The 23,756-nt window shown below is 35.3% G+C and overlaps 1 long non-coding RNA gene across 3 annotated transcripts in view; it reads left to right on the forward strand.

Moving 5' to 3' along the window:
- The first annotated feature begins 232 nt into the window (after nucleotides 1-232).
- Nucleotides 233-23,756, forward strand: part of LOC148651124 (uncharacterized) — a 242,970-nt gene continuing 219,446 nt past the window's right edge. For all 3 annotated transcript variants that reach the window (XR_015925665.1, XR_015925664.1, XR_015925663.1), the window contains exons 1-2: nucleotides 233-622; nucleotides 2,205-2,475. This is a non-coding gene — a long non-coding RNA (uncharacterized LOC148651124). The remainder of the gene's footprint in view (nucleotides 623-2,204; nucleotides 2,476-23,756) is intronic.

The raw sequence follows: 23,756 nt of genomic DNA on the forward strand, positions 1-23,756 counted from the left end.
TACCAAAATCTATTTGTTCCCAGGTACAGCGTAAGAGAAAGAGTTGAAAGCATTGCAAAGTAACGGATTACTAGCTAACTGGAAACTATATTTCGAAACATCCTCCAAATATTAAAAAAAATAAATCATTTATCTCTGCAGGACGTGGCTTTCAGATTTGGGTCTACCTACAGAATCCCATTAGTTACTCCCTTTGTTGTTGTTTAGTTGTATTTAGAGGGCGGGACTGAAACTGAAATGAACAAGGCGCGGCCAGAGCCCCCTTCACACGTGCAGACAAAGAGACCAAACAACACAACCAAAATATTCCCGTATAAACTTTTTGAGGGACGATGACGGCTTTCCAGTATATCTGGAAAAGTACGGTCCAAGCCACATTTTGTAAATACTGTAGTTATTTGGGATTTAATTCAAGTTGTAGACTTGTTTTTTTAGAAAAAAAGTTGCTGAGAGTTGGTGCGTCAGCCTGCAAAGTTGAGCACAAAACGGAGAGGAGCGTTCCTTTGTTCTGCGAAGAGCTTTGATGGGAGATCGTGGAAGGATCACTGCAGTTATCCTTTTTTCTATCTGCTTTTAAATTCTTTAGAGACCAAAGGAAAATCTGGAAAAGTACGATTGCCTGGTATGTATTTTTTGTGAGACTTCTCTCTTGCCTGTAAACAGAAAAAAAACTCAAAAGTTGATTGGTTTGAGAAGTTTGCAGAACATTACGCACGGCGACGATTTGACTAATTAACGCTAGGGCGAAAGATGCACCACTTTTCAAAATAATTGTTTGTGCTGAGCAATTATCACGAAACAGGAAAACATTTGTATCATTTAAGTAACACGAAATGAGTTTCAAAATGAAAGGAGAAAAATATTAGTGTATTTATTAAATTATGTACTTTCCTTTCTTTAAACTCTCCACAAAATTAATGTCATTACTACTGTTTTAGTAAAAAAGTATTGTTCGTATTGAAAAGAGCAATGGACAAAAAAAAACATCGGCTCCTAACTAGTGAAGTGTATATGCAACAGGTAGAAGCAGTCTGGTGCTTCTCCTTTGTTATTGAATTTAAAAAAAACATCGTCGAGTCTTTGTTCTCAGCTTGAGAAACTTGGAAAGTAATACTATGCTCCGTAAAACCTTCTTTGTCAGAGCTCCAAGAAATTAAGACACTAATCAAATTAAGGTGTTAGCTATTTTATTTCAGTTGATTTAGAAAGTAGTTTTGAACAAAGGATATAAATTAGTTATATTGGCTAAGTAAAACCTATTCGTGGGGGGTACTAATGACATGAAATGGACTACAGATTTGATTTAGATATTCACAACTATTCTGTTGATTTTCAAGCCGTTTTATTAGACAGCGCAAATGGAACTGCCTTTTGTCTAGTAGGAGACCGACGTTTTCTTCTAATTGTGTTTTTAAAAACAGTTTTCAGATGCTTCTGAAATGTTTTTTAAACATGCATTTCTGATCACATTACTTTAAAAATTCTTACTAAAGGTAGTTTTACAACCAATCTGAGTGATAAAGTAACGCGTGAAAAGTACTGGAGTATAATACCAAGCTTGAATACAATTACCTATTAGATATAGATTTATGATAAAATTACTTATTTTAGCAACAGTTTAACATAATAATGTTTCATATATAAGCCTCATTGATTACTGTAGGTCTATCACATCCAGTTTCCCATCACTTAACCAGAAAACATATAAACAAATAAGAGTAGCTTGAGTGCAATGCCCATTTAATATAAACCCGCATGTAAAACAAGTGCTTTTGAATTTTATAGTGCAGGACAAACCGAACTTTTGTTTTTGTCCTCCTGTTTTCATTTGCTTTTATGTTTTGATATTAATATCCATCCGACATCTTGTTGGTTTGAAATTATTGTTTAAGATTTACTGCATTTACTGAACGTTTAATTAAAAAGGATTGTTCAATGCATCGTTATCTGACAGAAAAATGAAAAAAAAACATTTAATATGACAAAAGTAATAAGGTGTAAAATATAAGTTAAAATATAAACTGTCGATTTTAGTGGGTACATTGAATTAAGTAGTCTCACAACTTGTACTTTGCGTCCTATATTACATAAGGGTTTAGTCAAACGCCCTTATCTTTTGATAAACTATTTTTTCTAGTTGTTAAGTAAAACTGAATCTCTTTCCTTTACAAAAATAAAACGCTTCTTTTTCATTTTTTTTGTAGGTATTTTGCAGGATGCTGTAGAAGGATATATAAAAAGGAAACTCCTGGATACTTCTTATTTACTGGATTTACAGTAACCTGCAATACACAGTCTTCAATAGAAACATGGAAACGTCTGGCTCAGGTGCTTTTTTGTGCTTCATAAACACAGGAGTTATATCCATTGGATTTATTCAAAATCCGGATTACAGTGGTTTTCATGATGCAAATCGTTCTGAAACTGGATTAAAGTATTGGAATATTTAACCGCTGTAATCAGAAACGATTCAAGGTACGTTTCCTTCAATTACATAACACTTTCAGTAAGGGCAAAGAGTTAATACACTGAATCTTTGGCTGTTTAATATCTAAACTACACGCTTTGATTTGTACGATATCTACTGTCAATACTATAATAGTGTATATGTTAATCAGCCATTTAAGTTAGTTAATAGTTTTCTGCGTTTTAGGCGTTAGTGTGTAATCCCGTCAATATTGAAATCAACAGGCCAAACATTTTTCTCCTTAAACTTAGTGGTTTTGGGTACTGAGAGAAGGCGATCCATTCATTATACTCCAGCCCCACGTTCATATGTTTATGGGTTATAGAATAAAAAAAAATAGTTGTTGGTGTTTGCGAGTTTGATTAAGTGAAAATGTTCTTCAGCAAGCTTGAAGCTGGACAGCGTCCCTGACTTGGACTTGTGAAAAGGGAGATGCCGTTTGGATTGCGACGCAGGTGGATAGTTTTTAGAATGCCCCTGCGTTTTATCATTACTGTACAAAGGTTTCTAGCGGCGCGGCACATAATTTTCTGCGTTTTAGAGCACCTACCAAAGTTTTTCACATTATAATCGCTTGTTGTGTGAAAGGGCTTTCTTCCACGGCTTTCATAAGCAGACACGGTTTGATTGCTGCTTGCGTTTCAGCGCACCTCTAAGATGATGTCACTGGAAGCCAATCATATCTTGAGTTGCCCCCCCTTTCCACATTACACATACAGTACACTTTTTGTGCGTTCTGTTTTTTTATCTTGGCATTTGTATTCTGATAGAATCATTTTAATTTAATGTCCATCTTTAATATTTGAAAGATCATTTTCACATTATTATGTTTATGGTAAATATTGCTCTCTTCCTTTGCAGAGCGCTTATTGTGTCTCCATAGTGTAAATGTCACAAATGTAAGGGTATATGCTAAATGTTGCTTTCAGAATTATGAAAATAAAAAAAATATTTTTCCCGTAATGATTTATGACCCATCACAGTTTCTAGAAAAAAAAATAAGATTAACCGGACCTTTTGATTTAACACTGTTTAAGAATAAATGTTTCTCTTTTGTATTGTAAAAACGTTATTCGCGGCGAACATACAAAAGAATGGCCAGCCAGAAAACTTTTTAGCCTTTACCACGAGAAGCTTTGTTTTTCTGTGAAAAACAAGGACGGACCTACTGAACTCTTTATTTTCACGACATAATCCTTGGTTATGATGATCTAACATATTATGTGCCCCTGTAGACAACTGTAAACGCTACAGACTTTCTTTAAAGCATGTACTGTATCAAGCTAGAAGCGATAGATCTGGAAATTGAGGAAAGATTTGCTTCATAGCAGACTACAGCACCAAAGGTAATGTATTTGTTACATTACCTTTAAAAGGGACATCTTTCCGTTTTTTACATGAAAACATGCCTTCTGTCTAAAGCTCTTAAACCTTTACAATTATTACGAGTTACAATTATTAAAGTATTACATTGGCCTTGTGCATCACTATCATTTAAGCTTTCTTTGATGTATGTCATATTTCAGATACAGAAACCTTTGAATTTTTCACAAAGCAATGTCCATGCTGTTTAAATTATTTACAACATTCCACGCTGACTGCAAGATTTAGCACTGTTACATTTGTTGAATGAATAAAAATAAAGGGTTGATGTAATTATTTTATTTCTGTGGGTTTTAGCCTACTTGTTTTGGCATCTTCATTCACTTAACAAAACAGAAGGCTTCACTATTATGATAATTAACCCGTCAACCATTTATAAGTTATACCTTCATAACAGGCCTATTTAAGGGGGATGCATATGGATTTTGGGGAGGGGAGGGAGATAATGAGCTGAATTATGTCTCGAAGCTTTGATTTATCACTTTGTGAATTTTAGTTTTTAGCATTTTCCTAAAAAATGATTTAAGCTGGGTTCTCAGTTAAGTCTGTAACATGGAGGGCGTATCTTTTCGTTCAGTTTGTGAGGAGTTGCTGAATGATTAGAACCTATTATGTGAAATACTGGACTCTTGTGGTGTTTCAGATACAATATGTCAGATATTTCAGCATCGTCAGTACCTTCTGAACAAGATTCTGGCATTTGTAAATCCTAAAATGGATTGAACTGCTGTGCAGTGGCCCTCTTTTTTTCCCTGCACTGTAAGTATACCAAACCTATGATCTACTATGGAGGTGGTAGAGTACAAAAGGGAATTGCTGTAACTGATTGTGTCCCAACCCCTTGGCGTGTACAAGGGAGACGGAAAGCAGCCTGAAACTCCTGCTTCATCATTAATGCAGCATGTAAGGCAATAGCCTTGCTAGGGGTTTAATGCCTTATAAAAAATTATTGCTCCACCAAAGCTTTCAGTAAAAATTATTGAAGAAATTAGTCACCTTTTTATATAACAGCATACCGTTTTAAAGTCTGTACATTTTAACTATGCTTTCTGCTCTTCTTTTTCTGCTGGTATCACCATGGTGTCTATTTTTCTCCTGAAGATCAAATTGCAGTGATGATACATTACAAATTAGGCCAGCATTACCAATTGTTATGACAACCTACCTTCCAGTTTGCGGCTGCCTGTGGTCAGAGTATGAAAAAAAATATCAAGCATAGTTGGACTTGCTGGAGCCTGTAGGACTGAGATAAGTGAAATTTTCAGTCTATGGGCTGAGACTGATTCCACATGCAGTAACAGGAATAAATTGTTTCTTTATGGCATTGCACCAGGAGTGTATTTTTAGATTTTTTTTTCAGGTTATAATTGTATTAACTATATGATGTATAAACCCCTTTCTATTTATGTTTCGCTGGTGCCCAGCTGACATTTAATTTGATGAGCTGCTCATCATTTTTTTCCTGAAAAAGTCCCTGTCCTTATGGGAATTTCTTCTATTTATATAGCTTTAGTGGTCTATTTGTCTAGGAATTTATCATGATCGTAAATATGCATTACTCCTAGCTCTAAAACACTGGTAATCCTTGCAAAGGCTGGGGTTTATCAAGTTAAATCTGCTATTGTCTGGCTGTTTGGAGATTATGTCCTGACTGACTGGCAAGTTTATCTGGCTTTAGTGTCATCTCAACAATGCTTTGGTTTCTAAAGCGTTTACTATGGCAGGAGTCTCTCTCTAGAAAGCAGATACTGGTAATAGCCAAAGAGGAGAAAAGGGTGTTTAAAACGAGTTTCCTTAAATAGATAAGGTTGTATTTTGCTTCCATCCTTGAAATTTATTTTACTAATGTATGCCAATGGAAAAAAAAATCAACTACATCTCGAGAGTATTCTGTTCTATTAACAAATCTTGTTTATTTGTATTGCCTGATCTTGTATTTCTGTTTTGAGAAGAGAGATCTGTAGTTACAATTGTAACTGTTTAGCTAACATTTAGTTGAATTCTGCCTTAAATTGGATTGTAAATAATTTAGATAATGTGGACAAGAAAGGATGGTTCATCAACATCTAGATTGAGAGCATATATTTAGAGGGATGGTTACCAAAAAAAGTACTGTTCCTAAACAAAATACAATTATGACGAGAGATCTTGTTAATCTAATAAATGTTTGTTCCATGGGAACTGTCTCACAGCCCATTTCTGTTCAGAGAATTCCCAGTCTTTAAAGCTACGACTGTGCAGCAAGTGGACCAGAATGGTTCCATTGGCTCATTTGACTTGTGACGTATTTCACACCATGCCACAGGAGGTGAAATATGTTAAATGCAAGTGAGTCATCCTCAGGTTTTATGTTTAGGAGTTAAACATTTCTTGTTACTCCCCCCCAGTCTTCAATCTGGCCATCTTCCTTTTTCTGTCTTCACTGGAGAAAGCATAACTATATGCCTTGTACTAGATCTTCATAACTAATCAGATGCCTTTTTATCCTATGTCAATTTGAAGCACTACCCTGAAATAGTTTCCCACATACATTGTACTGTATCTGTGCCCACATCAAATGAATAAATAGAAGTTTGATTGTCTTTGCTGCTTATTATCTCTTATCTCAACAATGTTTTTCTTTTTTATTATTTTCATTCTTAAATATATTTTTTAATACAACAATAAGGAAAAATAAATGGAACTGTGTAACCCGAAATATCCTGAAAGCCTACATTGTGCATTAACAGTGTAATTATTGGTGATCGGTTTGCTTTTCATGAGCTATTGGGTTATATTTATTAATCACCAGTCCTACATTTATACCTTCTTTGGTGGTAATAACATTTTATGTATTACAACATTATAGAAAATTATAGTGCCCATATAGAAAATTGATAATTAGTGATTAAAATGAAGAATCTGCAATAAATTTTCCTGGTATTAAAGAGATCAAAAGCAATCTTTTAATGTACCAATTCAGAGACAAATTTATCTTTGTTTATCTGAAGAAGATATTTGATGATATGATAATGTTATAGTAGTACTGTAGCTGTGTACATTAAAGTAAGTAAATCATGACAAATTAACCACACATCTTTCACTTATTTTGGTTGTTCTGGATTTGTTTTTTCTTAGTGTATATTTACAGATGTATTGCATGTGCATGGTTTCGAAGTTCCCATACAGTGCAATGCAATAACACAATAAACAATACAAGCGATAAACCTTAAATGTCCTCTTTTCTGTTATACAGTGCTCTCATTAGAGCAGTTCAGTTTGTTGTATCATGACTGCATCGAGAACAATAGCGTCATCCTAGAATGTTTAAGCAGCATAGAAGAGTTAGTTTACCTGGAATATACAGATAACTGCATCTTAAAACTGTCTTCACCCTCCCATGCCACTACAGAACACAAATAATCTAGTTGTCGCACCATTTATCTCTGAGTTTTAACTTTTTCATGTCTCATAAAGCACTTTCTCAATTAAAGAATAGGTGAATTGTCCCTTCTCTGAAATATAAGGTATTTGGGTATAAACTCCAAATGTGTGGAGATTCCTTAAAATTCATTTTGGGTGGTGAATTTTGATGAAAATGCGATATAACGCATATGCATGCATTTCCACGCAAAATTCACTGTACTGTATGTCATGTAATGTATGTAGCCTGCCTCAAATTACACTGAATTATGATTAATCTATAAATTTGGAACTGGGTTGTTATGCACAAACACAATTTGCATTCATATGGATATTTTCCACTCTTTGCATAAAAATGCATATCAGACAATTGAGATATTCAAGACCATTGAGTTTTTGCTCATCTTCAAAGTTAAAACCTTCTGATTTGTGTCTAGAATGCAGTGAATTTGTTGTTGGTGCTAATCACTGTGGGAACACTAGTTTGTACATTTTGTACATCTTCAACATTTTGTTATCTTCTTCCGTCACTGTGACATTTGGGAAAGAACTTTGGTATACTTCATCTCTGTAATTGTATATTCTACTAAGGTCTTGTGATGCATTTGTGTTTTTGTTTAATTTTTGTGTCTATTAACTTGATCAAAGGTCTTCTTGGGACCTCACTTCCGAGGTGTGTGAAAGACCAAAATGAACTGTCTTAGCATTGTGTCTGTAGCGTTAATTCTTCTGCATGAAGCTAGTAAGGGGATTTATTTCTCCTCTTTCTCTTAGATTTGATTTCAAATTCTTATTTCAAAGGGGAGCCAATAGTGTATTCAAACACTAAATATAAGGCAGGCCACTAAAAAGGTTATTTTGCTGAGAAATTTCCATACAACTCAAAACTGTCTTGTGACAGAAACCATTACATGATGGGATTTGATATGTCCAGATTAAAGGACATATTAAAGTGGAGATTAATGTTTTGTGGTTTTCCCACTTCATGGTCAAACATTTTATTTTGCCTGCGTTAAAAGCAAGTGTTTTCAAAGTCTGTGCAGAAACAGTAGTGCTCTTTATTGTTTATTTATTATACAGCAGTTTCAGAAGTAGAAAATATGATTTGTCAGTTGAAATTTGTAGTTAGGTGTTTATAAAAACATTTCTGATCATTGCGTTAAGGTATTAAAATCAATCAGTGGTAATAAAAATACAATCATTGTGCTATTAGATATGTCACAAAAATGAAATAAAGATGAGCTCTAAAAGGAAAATCATTATGTTTTTTTATCCCTCCCCAGACAGTTAAATAGTATTGGAATGCTGACAAAAATCGTTGTGCTTCAATACCGATATTCATGTCTGCAATAATAATTCACAATTCAAAATGAACAACAAAGTATGGTGTGTAATAAGTGCAGTTAATGTGTTTTTCTTTCAATGAGGTTTATTTTAATACATTTCATAGCTTGTCCTTAAGTTCAAAAGGCAGATTATAAAATACTAAGTGTGAAGTATTTGAGACAAACATCCTTACTCCAGCTCCCTTTGTATGTGATACATATAGAAGAATTGGAAATATGTATTGTTTTAGTAAAAAAAAAACATTCTTCAGAGAAGTTTTCCCCTTTTCTCCTTTTTTATCAAAGTGTGGAGTTACAAACTCACATCTCAATCTCAATTTTTGTTAATCTTTTGGAAATTCTGTTGAAATCTTTCACATACTTATAGGTTGTAATTTACAAGTTGCTTTTCAAAAAAGTCATTAGTTTATTTTTCAAGGTATAATATAAGATCTCTAGATTTAGCAAAAATGGTGAAAATAGAAAATGATTACAAATCAAGAACTTTTGCCTTTACTGTAGTGTATAATGAGCTGTGAAATAACATACAGGGATTTGGTATTGCTCTTTAATAGCATTATATAGAAAACTTGTGTATACTTTATAAAAAAAAAACATTTTATAGACTAACTCACAAAATGCAGCCATAAAGAGTAACTCAGGGAAATACTAGATGCCAGGTGAACAGGTAATTAAGTGGTTATGTCTAAATTCTAGGAGTGTTAAGAATAAAATACAGCAAATAGAAGTTGATGAATTAGTGGCTGACTATGATGGAGTTGGAGTTACTGAAACATGGATAAAAGCGACAGTGATGAAAACATTAGTGGATATGTTTTGTTCTGAACAGACAGGAAAGATGGTAAATGTGGAGATACAGCACAGGTTGTTAAACTAGATGAATCAGTGTCTCAATTTATGTGGATTAGAATTTTATAAACTTTGAAAAAACATGGAGTTGGAAATATGCTGCAGACTAGCAAATTCAGATGTAAAAGAAATGGGATGTCCTTTAGTTTCCGATTGTGACAACATGTTTTAGTTTCCCTGCTAAGCGCGAGATAGTGCCGTCAACTGAACTTCCCTAAATGTCTTGGACTATATTTCTTTTATATGCTTGGATCAGATCTTCTATTAATTTCCTCTGGTCAAAATTGAAGAGATTTAGCTTCCTTAACCTGTTCATATATGGCAATTCCCCAAGACCAGGGATCAGTTTTTGTTGCTTTTATTTGAACTTTCCAAGGCTTTTTGTGGTATCGTAACCTAAATCGATCAATATTCAAAATGCATGCTTAAAGGTGCAGTGCATTATAATGCTTAAGCACAGTTTCCCTGGATTCCCTGGTAAGTGCACACCTTTTGGAATGTCTCCATGTATCATTTTTTATTATTGCTTTTCTGCATTATCTGGAAGATAAAAATAATGTAGTAACGTTGACAGATATGTCTTTTTCATTGATTGCCTTATCGTTTTCAATGTACGGTTTTTGTTACCTGCAAGTATCAGTATGCACTTGTTCACATTAAATATAATTAATCAGGAGTTTGCCTTGAATGACAAGCACTGTTGGGTCTATTACAGTGTTTTCTGATTTTTTATTTTTCTGGTTAGGAGATATAGTTAGAATTTAAATGTTTAAAATTGTACAATATAAATGCAATTGTAAGACCTTGTTTTGGTCTGGTTATCTTAATACAAAAGTATTGGAAGACTATTCTCTGACAGGCTAAAAGAGCTAAAACGTTTTAGTCTTGACCAAAGGAGACTGACAAGGTAACTGGTTTAAGGATTCAAAATCCTTTAAAAGACATGAGGTTTGGCTCTTAGTAACTAAATTCTCAACACACAAAAAAAGTTTGATAGTCAAAATGGCCTCTTCCCTCTATAAATATATTGATGTCTTTATTGCATACTTATATCAAGTTTGAAAATCACAAGTATGGGCAGGCAGAGAAGTTGCGGAAAGATCACAAGGTTGCTTTTTTAAGTCAATCTTTAAAAATCATCTATGTATCTTTCCAGCACTGACACATAATGCACCATATAAATGCAAATTGTCCCACAAGTGTTTAGTTTTGTTAAGGTTCCACTGATACAGTGGGTCAGTGTAAAATGTTAATCAAAAATTGAAGTGGGACTAAGTGAGCCTAATCATTTTGGGGGTGAGCAAGATCATATTGAAATATTAAAATATGACAAGGATGTGGGTTCTTTAATAGTGGGTAGGGCACATGTTAAAGTCCAGGCAGCATAATATGGTGCCCATTACTAACGATAACAGCAAGCCAAATCTTTTAGTGGGAATTTATGGCCCCATATGCTATTATGCTACTGCTCACAATTTGTTCCCTTATACAATTTCATCATTTGGGCTACTATATACACAAGTGACTGAGGGAGGGTCAAATGAGAAGGACAACTACAATTCATTAGAGATGATGGTGACATTCATCAGTGCAAATGACAAATCACCGGATCGTTTTTTACTTCTTATGTCTGCCAATACCCAGCTTTCTGTTTCACAACCTGTAAAGTGTTTCAGTTCTTTCTTGATATGGACGTTTTTTACATTCTTAGTCTGAAGGCAATTTGTAGGTTAATAAGAGAGTTGGGCAGTTTGGAGAGTTGCGGAACTACATACAGTAGGTACATTACAATCTAACAATTCATGAGCAATTTGATAATGATTGCTTGACTACTTTAAAAGGAACAAGCATCTAAAATCATAAAGGAATTTGATCATTTCTCTAATGCTTTTTGCATTGAACTTTCCAGAAGACTTAACTGTCTGTACACAACTATTTCTAGAGTTACTAGCTGTATAAATACCATGTTTTGGTCCTTTACATTTCCCACATTTCACACAGATTTAAGGGTTACTATTAACCCTAAAAAATCACTGAGCTTGGCTTAGTTTCATACCTGATCTGTGTCTTCTACTATGCATCCATATGATATAACCAAAGTTGAGGTGAACCTTTGTCTAGATTTTCATGACTGAGCAATGAATGATCCCACCATTGAAGTCACAGCACCATTGAAAGAAGATTAATAGTAGTAGAGTAGTTTATTCCCATATGTACACAGTCATTGGAATTCTTAAATTCCCCAAAGTTATTAAAATTACCCAAAGGGGGTACCTGTGCATAAACTTTACTTTGATAATACAGTTTTCAACATGTATTTATGCTTTTTTCACTTTAATTTTCACCAATCAAGTTAAATTGCATAAAGAATATTTAAACTGTGTCATTATCTAAACCCATATTACATCCTCTCATAATATACTCAACAAATCATTTAACAGGAATAAGGTTTTTCCATTGGAAACAGACTTTTCTGAGCGCATTATTATATACTCAAGGAAGTGTATATGTCCTTCCATACATTTGTGTCTGCATGTATAAAATCTGTACAATGCTATTACAATTGTATCAAACATAGATAACTATCTGTTTCTTTGAAGTGGAAAAAACAAATGTTGACATGTCTTACTAGGGCACTTTTCATTAAATTCTTGCTCAAATCTACTGAAAGATCAATGGCGTAAGTTCACAGTAAATGTAAAAAAGGTGGGCTTGAACTGAGAGCTCCACCCAGCAGGGAAGCTGTTATTTCCTTCCAAAACAAGGGATATAGTCAACAATAAAAACCAATTGCCCACAGAGGTTGCTTTGAAGTTAGAATTTGCCCATCACATGCTTAATTAACCAAGAACTACTATAAAGCTGTGAGATACCCTCCTTCTTTCATCCAGCTCTATCTCTTGGCAGTGTTAACACCAGAGCCAGGCCTATTCAGTCTACTAACCAGTGTTGTTTTAATGCTTTAAGAAATATTTATTACATTGTTTTCCTTTGGAACAAAAATGCACAAATAGTCTTAACCGTAAGCTGCTGCATGTCCATTGCATGTAAATAACTGTCCCTCCTTCCAAATGATCTCCTAATTAAATCCTGTGAAATAGAGAAGGTTTGGTGATTTTTCTCTATTGTTCCAAATGAAATTATTTAGTGGGCTAGAGTTTGGAACCACCCTCTCATATTCGCATCCAAAATAAAAAAAAACATTATTCTTATTCATGTAACAGAAGGAATCTTCTTCCTTTTCATTTGAGCCTCTGAGTTAAACTCGTAAAGTAATCTGCAGAATTGTAAACTGTAGATTAAGAGTTTATGCATTATTGCTGTGCTCTGAGGGCTAATCCTCATCTTGTCTATTGCATCATAAAAGTAAGCAACAGCGCATTCAACAAAGCCAATGTGATATTTTGAGGCACTAAACGCACAGCTTTACTAAGAATGAACAACAAAATAGCCAGCGGGGGAATAATTAAAGCAGATAAATGATGCTTCATGGAAGACGCATCTATGACTGACAGGTGTGCCACAAAGTGTCATTGGATTTTTTAAACTATTATTTCTTTGGATGGAAAGGGGAGCACTTGCTTTGCCTTGTATTTGTACTTGTAGGGATTTTTACCCAAAGAAATCATATTGGTCCTCTCTTTGATTCCCTTTAAATCAAGCTGATGATCCCACAGAGATTAATAAAAGTACAAACCAATTTGGCATGTCTGAAATCAAGAGCTGGCATCAAAATGTAAAATCTTAAGTTTGTTTTTTTTACATTTAAAGTGTATATTTTACTACAGAAAAAAATGCTTTAGAGCAGAAACACTTTCTGATCCTGTGTTTCAAGAAAATGTTGAAGAGCTAAAAAGATGGCAGAATTTGTTGTCTCCTGCTTATTCAGAGGCAGAACCCTCATCTAATAACTAGTTTAGCAATCATTCAGTTTCCTGCAAATAATACAAGTAAAATAGCTATAACAGATTTTTATTGGAGATATCAGGCATGATGTCATTTGGTTTATCCAGGCTATGACTAAGTTACTACAAAGTACAGCTCAAGCCTTTGATATTATTAAATTTAACTACTCTATACTGGCTGCTTAAGATACTGTTTAAACCTCAATTTAATTGTGTTTAAACAAGCAGTGTAAATTGAACAGTCTTTCTCTTTTCTGTGGCCTGCATGGAAGGATATGAGAATCTGACATTAGGTTATGTAATTTTGTATTTACCAGTTAAGCTGTTGACAAAATATGTTTAGTCTGCCCCCAGTGGAGAGAAAAGAAGGAAACCAGCCTCATTGTCCAGTGTGACCATGCTGTTTTTTTCACACTTTGTGTTTAGGCCTTCTCTAATCCAAATATTTTCAATCATAATATAAATGTGCAATGCTCTTTTTGATTCTGAGACTGTGCACGGAGTCTATAGGTATGAACACACCACTGGTTCAGTTATAGTGTGTAGTATCAAGCACATATATGAAAAAGCACCAAATTTATAACAGGAACACTTCTCAGCAAGATTTGAATGGAATCTAGAATAGAATACGGCATAAATAATAGTCCTGTTTTATTTTTGTTTCTGCAACAAATCCATACTATTTTTCCTGCAAAGCCTTATACTACATTTTTATTTCAAGACCCAAATCTAGTTTCAAACTCTCCATCCCAAATACCATTACCATTCTTACTCTTAATTTGTGAGTCAAGTATAGGGGATATTTTTTCCAGTTTTAAATTGTTTTGTGAAGAATTGATGTGTGATTTAATGTTACTAAAATATTAACTGCTTTTTAATAACATTTGGGAAGTACAATAGCAGTGTCATAACCAATCCATGCCTTTTGTCTATAGTATAGTTTTAAAATGTATATAAAATACTACATCATCTGCAGTCTTACAAGGAAAGCTAGTAGACAGTGAAATAATCAGAATTTCTGTTTAATTTCTAGTTTCAGTCACTAATGTGTATTTATTTAGAACTTAAAAGTGTTAATTGAAACTTTTAAGTGATAAATATATAAATAAAATTAATACAATATGAATGTCTGTTTATACAGTATTTGAATAATGAAATATATTTTGCTCACCCAGGGGCTGTCAACTTTCAGTGACTATAATATGTGTGGTGTAGCGGAGCTAGTGTGGTGATGTCAGCGCCCTCACTGCGCGTAGCAGGGACCTCAGCTGCCTGGGCTGAGGGAGGTCTCCTTTAGCTCACGCGGTTGGAGCCCTGTTGCGTTACGCCGGAGACCCGGGTATGCGCCACAGGTGTGCAGGATGGAACGGGTGGCGGGGGGCACGACACCGTGCGGAACAGTGACTTTCCCATTGGTGCCGTGACCCGGGCGGGAGTGTGAAGTGTCCTTCACGGAGCCGAAGTTCAGCAGGGGAGGGTGTAGCGGAGCTAGTGTGGTGACATCGGCGACTTCACTGCGCATAACAGGGTCCTCAGCTGCCTGGGGTGAGGGAGGTCTCCTTAAGCTCACGCGGTTGGTGCCCTGTTACGTTACGCCAGAGACCCGCGTTCATGCCCCATGTGTGGGGGACAGAACGGGTGGTGGGGGGCACGACCCTGCGCGTAACCATGACGATCACACAGCATTTTGCAACCATTCCACAAAATTCACAGATCTTGAAAATCATCGAGTCATTCTGGTTTTGCTACAGGTATTGCTGTAACTCGTTGTGGCTGTCTGAATTGACACATTAGCCAAGTCTTGAGCAGTGCAACAGACAACTGTACCTGCAGTCATGCCTTTTGCAAGATCACTTAAATTACCCTTATTTTCTGTAGCACAGAACACTGAAATGCTATCTGTAGATAGTTCACAGTCATCAGAAATAATGGCTTATGGAATGTACTGGACAAGCATTTTCTAGTTCAACCCTTCTGTCTTACTTACATTTTTGCATATCAGTGGTGTCAGGCGAAGTATTGTATACAGTAAAAGGTATTATTGAAGTTTCTAATTTTTATTTTTTGTATATATATGTGCTACTATATACAAAAATTTTTAATATTTACTCTAATGCATAATCCATCCATACTTATTGACAAATGATTCTGTAGGTAGAACCCTTGTACTTTCAGTGGTTAACGTCTTTGATTACTGCACATGTCTCTGGGCATTTGTATTTTTTTCACTTGAATAACACAGAGGCTGTAAGAGTTATGTTTCTGATCAGCACAACACACTTTCACACAAAGAAAACATTAGTATTCTAACAACATACAATTTAACCTGTTTATGCAGGGCTGAAAGGATGCATAAAGGATTTTGGACCCAAAAACCACAAGTAATCTTACTGCACAGATTTTGAAATGGCATGAGAAAGTGAAATTTCTGACTAAGCTGCTGGAAACAGGGTGCTTATCAACAAAGGCCAATACAGCTCGATAGGGTAGGGTTGAAAGTAGCACAGGGAACTCTGAAGTTTATCTTTACCATGTTCTTTATAACACAGCTGCACTGCAACTATTCCACAGGATGCAGTGTGTGATTAGACCTTGCTTGAACTTGTTCCATCAAGCTTGCCCAGTATGATTTAAAAAAATAATACTGGGAAAATGTGAAATTATAGGAGATCCAATGTAAGTATGATAGCTATTGAAGAACACTACCTCCTTTGGCAAGAATGCTGTTCTGACCTTTGCAGATTTTGGAGGTTTTAGGGACAGAAATAGAGCATTCTTAACAGTCCAGTGCAAATTAAATGCAGATGTTGCTGTACATGTTGCAATGCACCAGTCACAGCGACCTAATTTCATACTTTAATTCCTCAATCATTTGGAATTCGGGCAGGCCGTTTCAGGTCATTCATGACTTCACAATTTCTTGATGTGAAACAGCTTAAGCAACAGAAGGGGGGGGGGAGAGACCAATTTTAAATTATTTATTGTTTTACTGGAGTATTTAATCATACTGTTGTTGCAATATGTTTTCAAAATATTGTAGCTGAATGAAGACAAAAATAGTATGTGTACTTAATTTTGAGAACTCCTCAGCTGTTAATACTTTTCAGAAAAGATGACAACAGATCCTAAAATCTGACACATTTCATTTCTGGCTAAAGAACTGTACAGTGTCACAGAAACCATTTTTTATCAACCATTTTTTGTAAATTGTCAAGTTTTCTTTATTTTTTTTACACAATCCTTTACAATAATTTAATTCCTCTTAGACAGTACATCTTAGCCACGCTTGTTTCCGGGTGTTTTAATGTTTAATATGCTGTGCAAACCCTTCTGAAATAATTTTTTCAACTATTAAGTCTTTTCAAATTCATCTTATTTTTGTTGTGGTAAGGGTACTTACTTAATGATACTAAATTCTACTAGTGTATTATAAAAATCTCGATTTTTTTTGTAAATGTGAATGGCTTATATCTGAAGCCCATGAAATTCACCGATTAATCAGAACATCCAACAAGCTTTTCATTCTGAAACTTCCAAAATATCCTTTAAGCCACTTCAATTACTCTTAATTAAAGAATTAAGAAATCCACACCTCACGTTAGCTAATTATAAACTATTCCCTTACAGAAGTGGATGTTTACAGACATTTTACATCTGATGTAAAAAATAAATAAAACTGACATACATTTAATATCAAAGTAGTACAGAATATTACGATGAAACTGTCTAATCTTTGAAAGAAAGATGTTAACTTTTTTAGCACATTCTTATATCTTTGTTAAAACAAATATAAAAATAATTTAAATAGTTAATTGCCTTTATTAAGTACATGATCATTAAATCGGGGTTGACCTTTTAAACTGCATGCCCATGATCAAACTACAAGGACTAATGTAGGGGCTAGTCTGAATCTGACAACAATCTACACCTTATTCTTGTAAACTATTTTTAAATGTAAATTAGTGACATTAGTAATTAAAATCAAAATCAGTTTCTCATGAGTATTTTAGGACATGTGCTGCTATGATTTGCTGCAAGTATTCTCCCTGTTATTTAAATATTTCCTGATAATAGAACATGATAGATACCTTTAAAAAAAATCAGTAATATTATTTTCCCTTTATTAATGAAAGAAAATCATTTGGGCTTTAATTTTGTGGTTTTGTGTTTTTGCCACATAAATGTTTAAAAATGACATTGCAGTGTCACTGGTATAATGGTAGCAATTGTAAAATTTCATAATTACCAAGGTTGAGATTTCAAACTAAATTCAGGCATTCAGTTTCTTTAAATTTATGTAGGGCCTTTATAACACCTTTTTCGTAATAATGGTATTCTGTTGAACATTCGACTAGATTATGGGAAAAACTGTATTGTGAGACAATTGGAAAAAAGGGCCTATGAAATACATACAGCGTTAGAGGTAAGGCAGTCCAGGAAATGGATTGTCCGTCTCTTGGTTTCATGTTGTAAGAAAACTTCAATTTTTCAGTTATGTATAGATAATTGAGAGATTCTTCTTCCAGCACTTCTCACATTACTTGCCTTGACTGGTTCACAAGTTGAGGCAGCTGCTGTTTTGATTTGTGACCTGCTCTCAGCACATGACTGAGGATGTGGTGTGCTGAAGAATGTTTAGATTTCTTGACCACTGAAAACCTTTCTATGGCAAAGGTTGTCTATACCGACAAGATGAATTACATTTTAGTAGAATGAACAGTTGGCTTGGGTCAAGGATCTAAGGAGAAATGTAAAAGCTTTTAAACTACAATGGTAGGCTGGAAAATCTGAGGAAAATCTGCAGAGGAAGAGACAGACTGTGAAAAGAGAACCCAAGGGGAAAAAAAGTATTAAAGTATCAGGTGATTAAAACTTCCACCTAAATGCCATTAGTATTGGGAACCCAGAATGTAAGTAGCCAACACTACTGGATGAGTTTGTGATGTAACTCAAACATGATAGTAACACACGTTTAGTGGAATTCTGAAGAGTCAGAAAAAACTAACACTATGCATTACACAAATTTAAGCCATAGGAAGCAAATAAAGATGAATAAAGAATCTCTGAATGTAAATGTGTCAGATTTCTAAAGAACACAAGGACATAGTGTTAGTTGTGAAGATCAACAAATTGTGATATCAAATGCAATCTTAGATAATGGGATCACAGATGCATGTCTAAAAGTAGGAATATAATTCTTGTGAGATTTTAAGAGTCCTCATAGATTGGGAAAAGGCCATAAAAAATTATGGCAGCTGAAACTGAAATGATTTCATGTGTAATGCTTGCCTCCGTTCTCGATTTTTAGTATGTCTACTATTGCAGCCATATTGCCCTGCAACTCTCGACTGGCAACCCACAGAAACGAAGCAGGTGTGAGCTTGGACAGTACCTGGATGGGAGACCTCCTAGGAAAAACCAAGGTTGCTGCTGGAAGAGGTGTTAGTGGGGCCAGTAAGGGGCGCTCACCATGCGGTCTGTGTGTATATGCCCAAGGTTAGTGATGGGGACGCTATACTGTAAAAAAAGGTGCCAGATGAGATGTAAAAACGAGGTCCTGACTCTGTGGTCATTAAAAATCGTAACGTGTTTCTTGAAAAGAAAGGGGTGTTACCCAGGTACCCTGGCCTAATTTCCCAGTGGCCTTTAACAATTTGTTTCTCCTAATAACCCCCATCTATGAAATGGCTTACACACTCTGTTCTGCTCCCCTCTGATAACTGGTGTGTGGTGAGAGTACTGTGAGCTCTGTGGCTGCCATCGCATCATCCAGGTGATGGCTACACATTGGTGGTAGTGGAGGGTAGTCTGTAAAGTGCTTTGAGTGCAGTGTCCAGAAAAAGCGCTATATAAGTGTAAGTTACTAGTAGTATTATTATAGAGAATGGTTGCATTAATCTAGTCTTCCTATACAGTCAAAATAGAGTAAGGAAAACAGAAGTGAGAGTAAATTTAGGGAACCCTAATCTTAATACAGTGCCCTCCATATTTATTAATATCCCTCAGGAAATACCAAATAGTTAAAAGTATGAATACATTTGCAAGACATTCTGTTATGATTTGAAGTATGTTTTGAATATTGTCTAGAAACACGATTGGGTTAAAAAAAGGAATACAGTAAATTGTAAGCACAGGTAAAAAAGGATGTAAGGAAGGCTAAGAGAAAAATAGAAAAGAAACATTGCAATGGTGGCTAAAATATTTTTTGGGATAGAGTTTTTCAATTAGTTTATTTTGTTACTGAGATTTAATAACTGGTCTGAGAAATTGGGACTTCAGTTCCCCTTTAAGACTGAAACACCCCACCTCCCCAACATCTGCTAGGCCTGTCATATTCTTTCTTGGTGACTTCATTGCTGCTTCATATTTCAGTTTTCAAAGCTCATAACTACCTGAAAAGCCTAAATAAGGATTTGATAGTTTACATCTGAGAAACCCATTCTAGACAGCAGGGTCCTCCTTATCCATCACAACATTGTTAAAATTGAGGTAGAAGACAATAATTGGCCAAACAGATGTAATACAACTTTATTTTCTTATGTAATGCCCTTTTGTATCACTCTCTGTAAGAGTGGTCTGACATCTGTTTTTCCCTTGCAAGTAGCAAAGAAATAGCCATGAGCCTAAATTAAATAACATGCTAAGTGAATTAAGCTTGATAGTGATTACCCATATCCATTTTCCTTTTATATACTTCACAGGACTTGCTTGTTTTACACAGTGTGCAATATTGGGTCCATCAGATTTATTTGGCATGCAGTCGAACCCATCTTTGGTTTAGAATGAGACATCCACTTCATTAGCTGCAACCTGAATATATAGATTTTGCTTGTTGAAATTAGTAACTGCTACAGTTATTGAAAGAAGCAGCAGTGCCAGTCTCTTGTCAGTACCGCATGTCTTTCTTAGTACCACTCTCTGCACAATCTCTAGCCACACAGTGCAGCCTCTAATTTACATGTATCTCAGCTACCTTTATAGCCTATCTCGATTTGTGTCACTTAAGCGTGTGCTAATTATGTCCTTATCTTAAAAGGAGTCTGCATTGGAATATTAAATTGAGTGTGAGTTAAAGAGGATGAAATAAGTGCCTAAAATTTGAAGAACAAGCGAATGCGAGTTGTTTTGCTTTTCATCAGGTTTATATGTACTGTACTGTATATATTGCATCAAGATACAGGACAAGGTTAGGAAAAAGTGTATGGTTTGTGTCATCGGAGACTTCCACAGGTTTTGTTGCAGCTTTATCAAGCATCTCTTATGAACTGTTTTGCGACTGTGAAATCAGTTCTTTCACACCAGTTGACGAGCTAAAGGTCTTTATGGTTACACATGGTTTCAGGGCACTGCTGTCAACCTTCTAATTGTCAGTTAAGAGGTTTGTATTTTTCTGCCAATACTGACCATATCGTATGATCAGAACAATAAATCCAATCATTTCCTTCCTTTCTAGTCTACCACCTCAGGCTGCCACGTTTCTATCAGTTTGTGTATGTTGTATTGTGCACTAATTTTTTTTTCTATCACGTCGGCATGAATTAATGTTGAAGGGCTCCTGACTGGCTCAATCAGTAAAGGCGTTTGCTTGGATTGTAGGTCTGGTGTCACTGGATTCGGCCTGTCATTAACGAACCATAACCAGGAATCCTCAGGCACTGGCATTCGTTTTGTTGCTTGCATTTCTATAGTAGATTGCATCTTGAAGGATCCCAAATAGCTTCACATAAAGGTGGCATACGATCATTCAAGGCCCTCTTGTCAGGATTTCAGTTTAATGTCTCATTAGAAAGATAGCACCTGTTAGAGCACAGCATCCCCTCTGACCACACTGCGGCATTGGTTTGGAAATTTTAGCACACACGGGAGAGTGCCATGAACTGGGTCACCTATACTTAAAAAACAGGCTGGTTTATCGTGCAGTCCTGGTACTGGCCTGACTGAGCCTTGCTTAGCTTCTGATATCTGGTGTGAAAAGACTGTAAAGTGGCAACGCTGCTTTTTTTTCCCATGCAACAGGAAGTCATGGCACTTATGGGATACCTGTGAGCTCTGTGGTGATGTCAGTGAAAAACACTACTTCCTCCAAAAAGTGCTGTATAGAGCTAGTCAAATAACAAGTGAACCTTACGGGGGAGCATGTCAGAGTAGTGAATACCTAGTTCAGGTGGGTTGCTGCGTCAGCATGCGTAGGCTGCAAAGGAACAAGTAATAGGTTTATTCCATGCTGAAAAAAAGAAGAAAGAGAACACAACGTTTCGGCCGTTTTGCAACACCTCAAGATTTTCAGCATGGAATTAACCTATTACTTGTTCCTAGAGAATACCTAGTTCCACATTCTCCATGTGCAGTACAGGGATAGCACTCACAGGCTAAATTGGTTAATGAATGACAATTCCAAATTGGGCACATATGAAATTGGGGGGAAAAAATCAGAAATAGTCAGTTAGAAATAAAAAAGTATATTCTCCAATGCTTTGTAAAATTCACTGTAGATGCAATCTTATTTGCAGTTTTCAGAATGATGTAAACATTTTGTAATTTTCTATGTTCATGATGTATGATTGTGTTTGAGGCTTTTTTAAAAATAAAAAAAAATAAAATCTAATCTCCTCTTATCTTTAAATTAGAACCTGTTAATCATAGCCTTCATCTGCCACCTACAGAGGTTTTAAGTAGTAATTTTCAACTGCCAGTTTCCATTAAATGAAAATGCATACTCAATGTAGTTTTTTACTGAAGACAAAATACCGAAAAAAAGGTCTGTGCAAGCAATTTCACAATAGGCACTGAACAATTTAATTAGTACGTATTGTCTTGTCGGTAAAAACATTTTCTATACAAATAATGGTCCAGTCCACTTTTCTTCAGTATCTATGAAAACAGCAGATCTTTCCCCCTTCTCTTAGTTTAATTTACATTGCTTGTAGTGTTACACGTTCTTTAAGTGCCTAGATTAGATCCAGGGCAAAAAAGGAAATTCTTCTTTGTCTAGTCCCATTGTTGCTCTGGAAGGCGCAAGGTGCATTTGCTCAAATGCTTTTTAATGCTTTATATTTAATGCTTTATTTTTTATTTGATTAAATCATTTTATGGTTTGCATATCTTTCCGGAAATTTTCAGATAGTGTTTTAAGTCTACTGATGTGCTTTGCTCCTGTGTAAATGGTTATATAGAAAAGGTCTAGTAAAACTGAAAATAAAACAAAGGGTTTTCAGATTCTCTTAATGACATTCAGCAAAAGCAATAGCAAACCCAACTGTGCTCCACTTATTGTTCTTACCAAAATGTATCACTGTATGTATACTGTACATGTCTTAATCTTCTTTTTGCTACAACAATTATTTGGAAGCCAGATAACATTATCTTAGTAAATTCTCTGTTGTGAACATGCTTTTTAGAGCTGTAGAAATCTTCCCTATGAAAGTGTGGGTGTTTCTGCATGTTCTTTACTGACATATAGAAAGGGTAGGGTTATCAGAAACTGTGCTATTTCCTGTTATTGCCTCACCTTTTGCATGCTTTGTTAGCAGGATAGCATTTTTAACAGATACAGGGATAAGTGATTCATTTAGTCAATTAAAGGTGAGTCATAAGTATTAAAAGAAGGGAGTTATATAAATTTCTCATGACAAAGTTCATGACCTTCTGAGTTTCTCACATTTAATTGTAATATTCATTGGCTGTAGAAGTACAAATCTCTTCATATTGTCAAAATTTCACATGCTGATAAGCAAATAGCACGTTTACAGCCTCATGACTTTGTTTACAGTATTTTCAGGTGGTAGGTGTTTCCTGTAAGATGAAACCACAGATTATCAAACTTGACCTGATGCTTAGAGAAAGAAGGTTTTGCATGAATGAATGTGTTAAGGCTTCCTGAGAATAACACTTTAATTTTTAATACAGTATATTAGAAATAAAGTACAAAACTTTTAAAAGTGTATACAATACTCCTAATATTCCTAGCATTCAATACATAGCAAGTCAAAAAACTGATTACAGAGGAGGACGAGCACAGGAATGCTGTTTTTCACAATTTTAAGCACAGTGTAAGTGTTGGATATCCATTTGAATTGTAGTATTCAAGGATGTGGGGCTGCTCTCCGTTTTTCACATTTTTTGCCTGTGAAATGTGAAATGGTTGTTGAGTTCCTCCAGTGAGGTGGGATTTGTTTGTAACAGTTTTTGTCCTCAGGCTGTACTGGTCTGAACCGGTCTGTACTGGTCACAACATTAGAATTAAAACGACAAGGGCTTGCAGAAGTGCTAGTAAGAATACAAAACAAAAAACTTGGCGCAGAGTGCTCATCTGAGAATAGATTTAAAAGTTCATCACCAGGTCACAGAAACAGCAGCCTATGCTGTGTCACAGACAGCACTGCACTTGACCTTGTGAGCAATCTC

Source organism: Lepisosteus platostomus, chromosome 12 (assembly GCF_059453375.1).
Source record: "Lepisosteus platostomus isolate fLepPlt1 chromosome 12, fLepPlt1.hap1, whole genome shotgun sequence".
In the NCBI taxonomy this organism is placed as follows: domain Eukaryota; kingdom Metazoa; phylum Chordata; class Actinopteri; order Semionotiformes; family Lepisosteidae; genus Lepisosteus; species Lepisosteus platostomus.